This window comes from Pecten maximus, chromosome 7, assembly GCF_902652985.1.
Source record: "Pecten maximus chromosome 7, xPecMax1.1, whole genome shotgun sequence".
Lineage (NCBI taxonomy): Eukaryota > Metazoa > Mollusca > Bivalvia > Pectinida > Pectinidae > Pecten > Pecten maximus.
The window spans coordinates 20,273,470-20,285,966 of NC_047021.1; positions in this window are offsets into that span (position 1 = coordinate 20,273,470).

Genomic DNA, 12,497 nt, shown 5'->3' on the forward strand with positions numbered 1-12,497 from the left:
AATCATATTTATAGTTAAATCTTCAGTCGTGATACGCATGTCATCTATTTAATGTCTAACATCGAGTGAAACCTTGTTGTCAAGATTTCTTCTGTTTCAATTTAAATCCCCCCTCATTTGTTAGCGATATTGCATGGTCAAACAGTAAGTTGAAATTCCTATCCTAACCGTCAATTATCGAAGACTGATAGTCAAATTACCCTCTTTTGATATCGGTATTGGTCCAACAGTAGGTTGAAATTCCCATTCTAACTGTCATTTTTCGTAGATTGATAGTCAAATCCCCCTCTGTTGTTATTGGTATTGGTCAAACAGTGAGTTGGAACTCCCATCCTAACTTCCATTTGTCAATGACTGATAGTTAGATTGTCTCCCTTGCTGTTGTCATTTCTCCAAAATTGCGTCAAATATCAATCATTTTTTCTCGTTATTTGCCCATCAATAATTCAAAATTTTCGCCAGATTGTCCGACATTTACCCATTATTATTGAATTAAACTGCCGATGTATCATCATGATTTATGTGTATATCTGATGCGCGTGATTAACACTACACGAGCAACGTGTCAATTTTATTATAGTGATATTTAAGGAAAATAAATAAACTAGTGACAGAAAATGCGCATCTCATTTTAAAGACGGAAAATACAGCTCTCCGGACCCATGGGCAATTTATAGGCTCATTATCGAAACAATTTCCCATAACACGAGTGAAACACGGCAAAAAAGTGAAAATGCTGACAAAACTAAGGTCATTTTAACTGTAGACATTTGAATCGAACAGAACATGATTTCTCCTGTGAGCATCAATAGCCGGAATACCACTTAGCACGTCATAAAACCGTCCTGCAATCTAACAAAGCGTGTATGCACGCCATCTATCGGCTAGGGGCAACGACACAAAAGACACCGTTAATCCCCTGTCTACGTGATATCGTGTATTTAATCTCGCCAGCGACGAATATACAGGGAGAATCTATAATACGGGAAGTGACTGCGACCAACTCGTAAAAAAGACTAAAATTGCGTTTCCGGTGATGGAACTGGTACCAATTGGTTTTTGTTGATCACTCCCTGGACAGGACAAAATCTGATTACAAGTTTGTAAAAAAAAGGCTTGTGTTTTCCCCGAGATATATAGATGTAAACAACGTACAGGTCGCTATCGTTTGGCATTAAAAGACGTGCAATTTACAGGGCTAGATTATGGTAGCACTAAATGTCAAGGGTTCTATATAAGGCTGTAAAATCTGAAGTTTTTATTTTAATCCTTAGAATTATTACACCGAGATGCAGGATATCTTTTATTAGTGCCTGACGTTTAACGTCTTTGGAAGGACTATGTCTGGTAACATTCCACGGATGATAGAAACGGATGGTACAACTATTATATCTGAAATATAATAATCAGACTAGTATGATACTCAACCAAGTATACCCCACAATAGACGGTACATCTATAATCACAGCCATCAGACTGGAACATTACAACCAGGCCAATATGCCCCACAATAGACGATACATCTACCACAGCCATCAGACTGGAATATAATAATCAGGCTACTGTGGCAGATGTGGATTTGAGTGTGTCCTGGTCAGGCTGAGGTTGAAAGAATGTCAGATTGTGTGAGTACTGGGATATTGTATGAATGCAAGGTGGTGTGAATAACTATTATTTAACTTTGCACTAGTGAGGTGACACCTGAAGGATGTCATAGAAAGAATGAAGCGTAGTTAGGGGCGATAATTCTGTTTCAGCAGTTTTCATCAAAACCGCTCAATATCTGAGTTTCGACCAATAAAAAGACTGTGTGGTTCATAAGACAAAAAAAACATACAGTTGAACTTGCAGTCCCCTAATGTCTCCTTTTACCAAATCAAATGGAAATCAAACTATATCTAAATTTCCACCAATCAGAGGCAAGAAATTGGCGGCCATTTTGTTTAAAGCGTGAAAGTGAGGCTACGACAGGAACCAGTGTCCCTTGATGTACTTACATATCAAATTTCATCAAATTCGGACGATGTCTAAATTCGGACCAATCGGATGTCAGGAAATGGCGGCCATTTTGTGTAAACGTGAAAGTGGGGTTACAAGAGTGACTGGTGTCCCATCATGTACCTACATATCTAATTTCATCAAGATCGGACAATATCTAAATTTGAACCAATCAGAGCTCAGTTGATGCATGGTGGCCATTTTGTTAAAACGTGAAATTGAGGTTATGAGAGGGACCTGTGTCCATGATGTACCTAGATATCGAATTTCATTACAATCTGACAATACTTTAATTTGGACCAATCAGAGGCCAGTAATTGGCGGCCATTTTGTTATAATGTGAAAGTGAGGTGACAAGAGTTGCCGGTGTCCCGTGATGGACCTACAAACCAAATGTCATTAAAATCGGACACTATCTTAATTTGGACCAATCAGAGGCCAGAAAATGGCGACCATTTTGTTAAAATGTGAAAATCAGGCTACGAAAGTGACTGGTTTCCCATGATGTACATACAAATCAAGTGTCATTAAAATAGGACAATATCTTAATTAGGAACAATCAAAAGTCAGGAAATGGTGGCCGCTTTGTTTAAAAAAAGTTAAAGTGAGGTTACGAAAGTAACCGATGTCCCATGATGTACATACATACCAAATTTCATTGCAATTGGACAACATCTAAATTTGGACCTATTTCCTCAATATATAGGGATTAACTTGTTCAGATGTAAATCTTCATGATTTTATGGGAATAAATAACCTGGATTTTAGTACTACTTGATACCCACTACACTAATATGATACTCAACCCAATATACCACTCAACCCAATATACCACTCAACCCAATATACCACTCAACCCAATATACCCCACAATAGATGGTACTTCTATCACAGCCATCAGACTGGGATATCATAATAAGGCTAGTACGATACTCAACCCAGTATACCACTCAACCAAGTATACCACTCAACCCAGTACACCACTCAACCCAATATACCACTCAACCCAGTATACCACTCTACCCAGTATACCACTCAACCCGGTACACCACTCAACCCAGTACACCACTCAACCCAGTATACCACAGTATACCACTCAACCCAGTACACCACTCAACCCAGTACACCACTCAACCCAATACACCACTCAACCCAATACACCACTCAACCCAGTATACCACTCGCCCCAGTATACCACTCTACCCAGTATACCACTCAACCCAGTATACCACTCTACCCAGTATACCACTCTACCAAGTATACCACTCAACCAAGTACACCACTCAACCCAGTATACCACTCAATCCAGTATACCACTCAACCCAGTATACCACTCTACCCAGTATACCACTCAATCCAGTATATACCACTCAACCCAGTATACCACAGTATACCACTCAACCCAGTATACCACTCAACCAAGTACACCACTCAACCCAGTATACCACTCAATCCAGTACACCACTCAACCCAGTATACCACTCAACCCAGTACACCACTCAATCCAGTATATACCACTCAACCCAGTATACCACAGTATACCACTCAACCCAGTATACCACTCAACCCAGTATACCACTCAACCCAGTATACCACTCAACCCAGTACACCACTCAACCCAGTACACCACTCAACCCAGTATACCACTCAACCCAGTATACCCCATACCAATGTTGATAAGGTCTAACCAATCTTTACCGTTATTTATCTGAATGTAAGGCACCAGATACAAGGTTCGTTAACTTTTGATAGTTGAGTACTGGGACAGGACCACACATTTGTATCAACTTACCAATTAACGCAGTCATTCCATATGATGCAATGGCTGCTGCAGATAGGTTTTGGTCACCAAATCGAGTACCTAATTCTGCAGGGTTTCCACGAAACTAATTAAAATATCTCATTACAATGAGAGATTTGAATTCAATTAAATTAGGGTTGTCCACATTAGTCGTGCCTCCTTCAAGGGGGAGGGGGGGGGGGGGGGGGGGGGGGGGGGGGCTTGTAATCTTAAAGTGTTTGTTTGTTGGTTTGTTTTCTTGCTCACTCGCTCGCTCGCTTGCACGCTTATTTGCTTGTTTGCTTGCTTGTTTGCTTGCTTGTTTGCTTGCTTGCTTGTTTGCTTGCTTGCTTGTGTGCTTGCTTGCTTGCGGAAAGGGTTTGAAGATTACTCTGTTTGTTAAAACAAACTACCGGAACCGGAAAGGATATAATAAGCGCTGAGATGACTAGACTGGTCTACGTTAGAGCTGTAAAGTTGGGTATCACAACGGTTATATAATAGGCATGATCAATATCCCCGACGAACCCCATTGTATAGAAATAACATTTATATTTCTAAATAGATTTGTCTGGAAAATTGCCTTTGGGTTAGAGCGCAAAGACCTCTATCTTGGAAAGCTTCAGGAAGCAAATTGATATAAAATGTGATTAAACGTGAGGTCATGGACGTATTGGACAAGTAGACATTGTATAGGGGTGAGTACGGGTCGACTCCGGTGGTGATTCTGATCAAACTGACACGTATTAATAGGAGAATTCAGTTGGGACAGAGAAGTGTATCACTATGGCCGAGATAACATAATTATAACATTTTTTCTGCCGAAATAGTCTTTGATGTGGTCGTGCAGGTTCGAATTCTGCCTAACAGATGGGAGTTAAAGAGTAGCTAAAGTGATCGCTTGTGACGTGTGTGGTGAAGGTCAAAATAACGATTTATATTGATGGTATTTCTTATTTAGCAAATGTAGAGGTTTTTGTAGGGCTGTAATCGTCCGCAACTCCTTAATGCTAACGGTTGTGATTCTACAACGTTTTTTTCCCTTAAAAATTAACGAGGGACCATCATTTCACGGATTTGTCAAACAGCTATAAGGTACTTATGTATTTTACCGAAACTATTTTAAAATGTATTCTGTATATCACGAAAGCCTCACACATTTTATCAGTTGTACACTACATACAGAATACCGTATAACATGAAACGCTCGTTGGACTGGACTCACTTGGAGAAATGGAGAAATTTCTATTGTCTTCTGCTAGTAATTGACATTCTGAAAATATCAACAGAAGACTATATCTAAGACTCAAAGAGAGGGGCGCATTGTTGTACAACGGCACAATATGGAAATAGGTCAATGAGCAGGTGTAAAGGTATTACTTTCTATATCGCGATCACCTCAATAGTAACAAACTCCACTGAAGAATTCCCAGGGTTCCAGTTAGGTTTGCTATACAAAACTATCAATGTTACAATAACAGAGAACATCGTACGCGCTGTTAGACCAACAGGTTGAATTGCTCTGGAGCAGAACTGTAGCCTTTGCAATAGCAGACCATGAAACACGAATGTTGGAATGTTCATTCGGCGCTTTGAGAATACTTATCTTGATTGACAACAGCAGAATCAGCCATACTGCAATCGATTACGTGTCGCTTCAAACATTCTGGAAGTTCAAAGCCAGGGCCAGAGACACATATGACTGCACGATCGGTTTAATGGTTCACGGTCGGAGAGGTTTTGGAATTATAAGAGATCGATCTCCCTCTAAACAGTTATCAGCCCGTCTGACCTTTATAAATTCACCAAATGAATTATATTTGCTGTGTCTGAAAGTTTCTCCCTAAGTCATTATCACTCAAACCCTTTTTAGAAACTTTGATATCCAATTTTGAAGGCACAATGTTGATAAACAAAATGGTGGATTGTTTGTGCTAATGAAAGAACTTCGCTACCAACTTACATCTACCACTTTACGATGTAAAGATTATATCATTCAATAAAAGTATGTAAATAAGTATAAACTATTTCATATTTAACCCATCTTGAGCAGACATGCAATGCTCACAAACGTGCATCTAGCGGATACATATTGATGACGTCATCTTTTATGCGTGGTGAGACGTTACGTACTTCCTGGTTTATCCAGGCTTACAGTACGGGCACTTGTTGATTAAAAATCAGTACAAATTCAGGGCTTTCGGGAAATCATCCAAAATGAGTTTTGACTCTTTGACACAAAGGGTAAAAAGGGGCACCTGTTTAAACCGGTGATTTTTCGTCCCTATGACACCCAGTATGGACAAGTTATACTGTATCATTGACCCTCCTGATCTCAGGTGAAACGTAGTTTGACTTTGAAATTGCCAAATGTCAAGGATCAAATACATACTAGGTACATGTGTGTTACCAGTACATAGACGTGTGGGGTTCTCTACGTCAGGAATTTATACTGAGCACGATGCCCGTGTGCATGATGTTGATAACACATACAATAATCAGAAATATCAATAATTCGACCAAATTTTACCAACGGCTCTCGTCAACATTGCAGCTACATGATATTTTGAGTAAAGAAAGCGAATCCTGTCACAGGAAAATATCGAATTGTACATGGTCCAGCTCATACTAACTTGGCCATGTTTTATATAAAACGTACTCCAATACGAATAAAGCATCTGTAATGTTTGTGAATTGCATTATTAATTCCTAATGTGACTGTGTATCACCGTCACAGCAGAGGTGTCAAAATGATTTAAACTTTATAAAACGAAACTTTACAAGATACGAGAGATTTCATGCCCCCGTGCAGGACAGATTGTATTCACCATCACTCCGACACGCCACTTACATAGTAACAAGAGTAGTGGTCACCATAAGGTATGTCACCGATCTTCTGTGTTCGTATGTCCATCCACATTTAAAGTTACTCAGAATTATCCCAGAGTTCACCATTTGATATTTTGCTGAAAGTTATATGGGGATGAAAAATTGCTGTGCAGCCAATATCTTTCTCCCAAAAAATGTACATGTTTTAAAGTTAGTCCAATCATCTACCACGCTTTTAATTGCAAAATCTTTCCCCACCGTTGGTATATTTCAAACTTGATTAAATCAAATAGGGTACATGGACATACACATTTCAAAAACATTCAACAGCTTCAGATTATTTTAGTCTCATCCATCCAATAACCATATTCAATTTCTGTTAACACTTCGAGTATGCTAGGACAGATCCTTAATTGCACCATGTCAAATGATGACAATTTGTTTTTCTTTAAGGTAACTAACTTAGTTTTAAGGTTGTTGACTTAAAATCATTTTCCTACTAATTTTTGAGATTTATGTTCGCTGTTTCTCGATGGGAGTGTTTCGGTGGTTCCTCCATCATTGTTCATTAGAGTACATCTGTACCAGATTGATGATGTGAGAACTGGTGTCAATTTAAAGTACCAGTGTAATACTTCATCTCAACCCAATCGATCCCCGCCTCTACAACAGTGAACTGATACACCACCTCATGACACCGGCCTATTTGTAGTTCATATCCATTCATCGACTTTGCTTCGGACACTTTCTCCTCAAGAATAGAAATAAAAAAGGGCAAAGAACAGTCAAAAAAATTATCTTTACGTATCTCATTGACAATATTTGTTTTTTTAATAAGCATTTCTGAAAGCAAACTACTTGTAAATGATACATTGAGCACTGTCAATCATTGGGTATAGCATCATGAATGCCAGTCATCGCTGATGGATTATCATATATATTTACACGGTACGTGCCGAGTGTGGTAGATAGCCGGAACACTCTGATTTACCCTTTTTGACATTAGTGACACATTAAGCCATTGAATCTACTGACATTTTGTAATTAAGTCTGTTCTCCATTTCGAGTCCTGTCTTTAGAGAGCAGCCCTGTCCTTGACATATAGTCACTGTGAGATGTAATACAGATAGTCGACGGCATGCACCATTAGTCCTGACGTTGTAGTCACTGTGAGATGTAATACAGATAGTCGACGGCATGCACCATTAGTCCAGACGTTGTAGTCACTGTGAGATGTAATACAGATAGTCGACGGCATGCACCATGTCCTGACTGTGTAGTCACTGTGAGATGTAATACAGATAGTCGACGGCATGTACCATGTCCTGACGTTGTAGTCACTGTGGGATGTAATACAGATAGTCGACGGCATGCACCATGTCCTGACGTTGTAGTCACTGTGAGATGTAATACAGATAGTCGACGGCATGCACCATTAGTCCTGACGTTGTAGTCACTGTGAGATGTAATACAGATAGTCGACGGCATGCACCATGTCCTGACGTTGTAGTCACTGTGAGATGTAATACAGATAGTCGACGGCATGCACCATTAGTCCTGAGGTTGTAGTCACTGTGAGATGTAATACAGATAGTCGACGGCATGCACCATTAGACCTGACATGTAGTCACTGTGAGATGTAATACAGATAGTCGACGGCATGCACCATGTCCTGACGTTGTAGTCACTGTGAGATGTAATACAGATAGTCGACGGCATGCACCATGTCCTGACGTTGTAGTCACTGTGAGATGTAATACAGATAGTCGACGGCATGCACCATTAGTCCTGACTATGTAGTCACTGTGAGATGTAATACAGATAGTCGACGGCATGCACCATGTCCTGACGTTGTAGTCACTGTTGGATGTAATACAGATAGTCGACGGCATGCACCATGTCATGACGTTGTAGTCACTGTGGGATGTAATACAGATAGTCGACGGCATGCACCATGTCATGACGTTGTAGTCATTGTGGGATGTAATACAGATAGTCGACGGCATGCACCATGTCCTGACGTTGTAGTCACTGTGAGATGTAATACAGATAGTCGACGGCATGCACCATTAGTCCTGACATGTAGTCACTGTGGGATGTAATACAGATAGTCAACGGCATGCACCATTAGACCTGACATGTAGTCACTGTGGGATGTAATACAGATAGTCGACGGCATGTACCATGTCCTGACGTTGTAGTCACTGTGAGATGTAATACAGATAGTCGACGGCATGCACCATTAGACCTGACGTTGTAGTCACTGTGAGATGTAATACAGATAGTCGACGGCATGCACCATGTCCTGACGTTGTAGTCACTGTGAGATGTAATACAGATAGTCGACGGCATGCACCATGTCCTGACGTTGTAGTCACTGTGAGATGTAATACAGATAGTCGACGGCATGCACCATTAGACCTGACATGTAGTTACTGTGGGATGTAATACAGATAGTCAACGGCATGCACCATGTCTTGACGTTGTAGTCACTGTGAGATGTAATACAGATAGTCGACGGCATGCACCATGTCCTGACGTTGTAGTCACTGTGAGATGTAATACAGATAGTCGACGGCATGCACCATTAGACCTGACATGTAGTCACTGTGAGATGTAATACAGATAGTCGACGGCATGCACCATTAGTCCTGACGTTGTAGTCACTGTGAGATGTAATACAGATAGTCGACGGCATGCACCATGTCATGACGTTGTAGTCACTGTGAGATGTAATACAGATAGTCGACGGCATGCACCATGTCCTGACGTTGTAGTCACAGTGGGATATAATACAGATAGTCGACGGCATGCACCATGTCCTGACTATGTAGTCACTGTGGGATGTAATACAGATAATCGACGGCATGCACCATGTCCTGACGTTGTAGTCACTGTGGGATGTAATACAGATAGTCGACGGCATGCACCATTAGTCCTGACTATGTAGTCACTGTGAGATGTAATACAGATAGTCGACGGCATGCACCATTAGTCCTGACATGTAGTCACTGTGGGATGTAATACAGATAGTCGACGGCATGCACCATGTCCTGACGCTGTAGTCACTGTGAGATGTAATACAGATAGTCGACGGCATGCACCATGTCCTGACGTTGTAGTCACTGTGAGATGTAATACAGATAGTCGACGGCATGCACCATTAGTCCTGACTATGTAGTCACTGTGAGATGTAATACAGATAGTCGACGGCATGCACCATGTCCTGACGTTGTAGTCACTGTGAGATGTAATACAGATAGTCGACGGCATGCACCATGTCATGACGTTGTAGTCACTGTGAGATGTAATACAGATAGTCGACGGCATGCACCATGTCCTGACGTTGTAGTCACAGTGGGATATAATACAGATAGTCGACAGCATGCACCATGTCCTGACGTTGTAGTCACTGTGAGATGTAATACAGATAGTCGACGGCATGCACCATGTCCTGACGTTGTAGTCACTGTGAGATGTAATACAGATAGTCGACGGCATGCACCATTAGTCCTGACGTTGTAGTCACTGTAGGATGTAATACAGATAGTCGACGGCATGCACCATTAGTCTTGACAATGTAGTCACTGTGAGATGTAATAGAGATAGCCGACGACATGCACCATGTCCTGACGTTGTAGTCACTGTGAGATGTAATACAGATAGTCGACAGCATGCACCATTAGTCCTGACGTTGTAGTCACTGTGAGATGTAATACAGATAGTCGACGGCATGCACCATTAGTCCTGACGTTGTAGTCACTGTGAGATGTAATACAGATAGTCGACGGCATGCACCATTAGTCCTGACGTTGTAGTCACTGTGGGATGTAATACAGATAGTCGACGGCATGCACCATTAGTCCTGACGTTGTAGTCACTGTGAGATGTAATACAGATAGTCGACGGCATGCACCATGTCCTGACGTTGTAGTCACTGTGAGATGTAATACAGATAGTCGACGGCATGCACCATGTCCTGACGTTGTAGTAACTGTGAGATGTAATACAGATAGTCGACGACATCCACCATTAGTCCTGATGTTGTAGTCACTGTGAGATGTAATACAGATAGTCGACGGCATGCACCATGTCCTGACGTTGTAGTCACTGTGGGATGTAATACAGATAGTCGACGGCATGCACCATGTCCTGACGTTGTAGTAACAGTGGGATGTAATACAGATAGTCGACGGCATGCACCATGTCCTGACGTTGTAGTCATTGTGAGATGTAATACAGACAGTCGACGGCATGCACCATTAGTCCTGACGTTGTAGTCACTGTGAGATGTAATACAGACAGCCGACGTCATGCACCATTAGTCCTGAGGTTGTAGTCACTGTGAGATGTAATACAGATAGTCGACGGCATGTACCATGTCCTGACGTTTTAGTCACTGTGAGATGTAATACAGATAGTCGACGGTATGCACCATTAGTCCTGACGTTGTAGTCACTGTGAGATGTAATACAGATAGTCGACGGCATGTACCATGTCCTGACGTTGTAGTCACTGTGGGATGTAATACAGATAGTCGACGGCATGTACCATGTCCTGACTATGTAGTCACTGTGGGATGTAATACAGATAGTCGACGGTATGCACCATTAGTCCTGACGTTGTAGTCACTGTGGGATGTAATACAGATAGTCGACGGCATGTACCATGTCCTGACGTTTTAGTCACTGTGAGATGTAATACAGATAGTCGACGGTATGCACCATTAGTCCTGACGTTGTAGTCACTGTGAGATGTAATACAGATAGTCGACGGTATGCACCATTAGTCCTGACGTTTTAGTCACTGTGAGATGTAATACAGATAGTCGACGGCATGCACCATGTCCTGACGTTGTAGTCACTGTGGGATGTAATACAGATAGTCGACGGCATGCACCATTAGTCCTGACGTTGTAGTCACTGTGAGATGTAATACAGATAGTCGACGGCATGCACCATGTCCTGACGTTGTAGTCACTGTGAGATGTAATACAGATAGTCGACGGCATGCACCATGTCGTGACGTTGTAGTCACTGTGAGATGTAATACAGATAGTCGACGGCATGCACCATGGCCTGAGGTTGTAGTCACTGTGGGATGTAATACAGATAGTCGACGGCATGTACCATTAGTCCTGATGTTGTAGTCACTGTGAGATGTAATACAGATAGTCGACGGCTTGCACCATGTCGTGACGTTGTAGTCACTGTGGGATGTAATACAGATAGTCGACGGCATGCACCATTAGTCCTGACGTTGTAGTCACTGTGAGATGTAATACAGATAGTCGACGGCATGCACCATGTCGTGACGTTGTAGTCACTGTGAGATGTAATACAGATAGTCGACGGCATGCACCATTAGTCCTGACGTTGTAGTCACTGTGAGATGTAATACAGATAGTCGACGGCATGCACCATGTCCTGACGTTGTAGTCACTGTGGGATGTAATACAGATAGTCGACGGCATGCACCATGTCCTGAGGTTGTAGTCGTGGGATGTAATACAGATAGTCGACGGCATGCACCATGTCCTGACGATGAAGTCACTGTGAGATGTAATACAGATAGTCGACGGCATGCACCATGTCCTGACGTTGTAGTCACTGTGAGATGTAATACAGACAGTCGACGGCATGCACCATTAGTCCTGACGTTGTAGTCACTGTGAGATATAATACAGATAGTCGACGGCATGCACCATGTCCTGACGTTGTAGTCACTGTGGGATGTAATACAGATAGTCGACGGCATGCACCATGTCCTGAGGTTGTAGTCGTGGGATGTAATACAGATAGTCGACGGCATGCACCATGTCCTGACGATGAAGTCACTGTGAGATGTAATACAGATAGTCGACGGCATGCACCATGTCCTGACGTTGTAG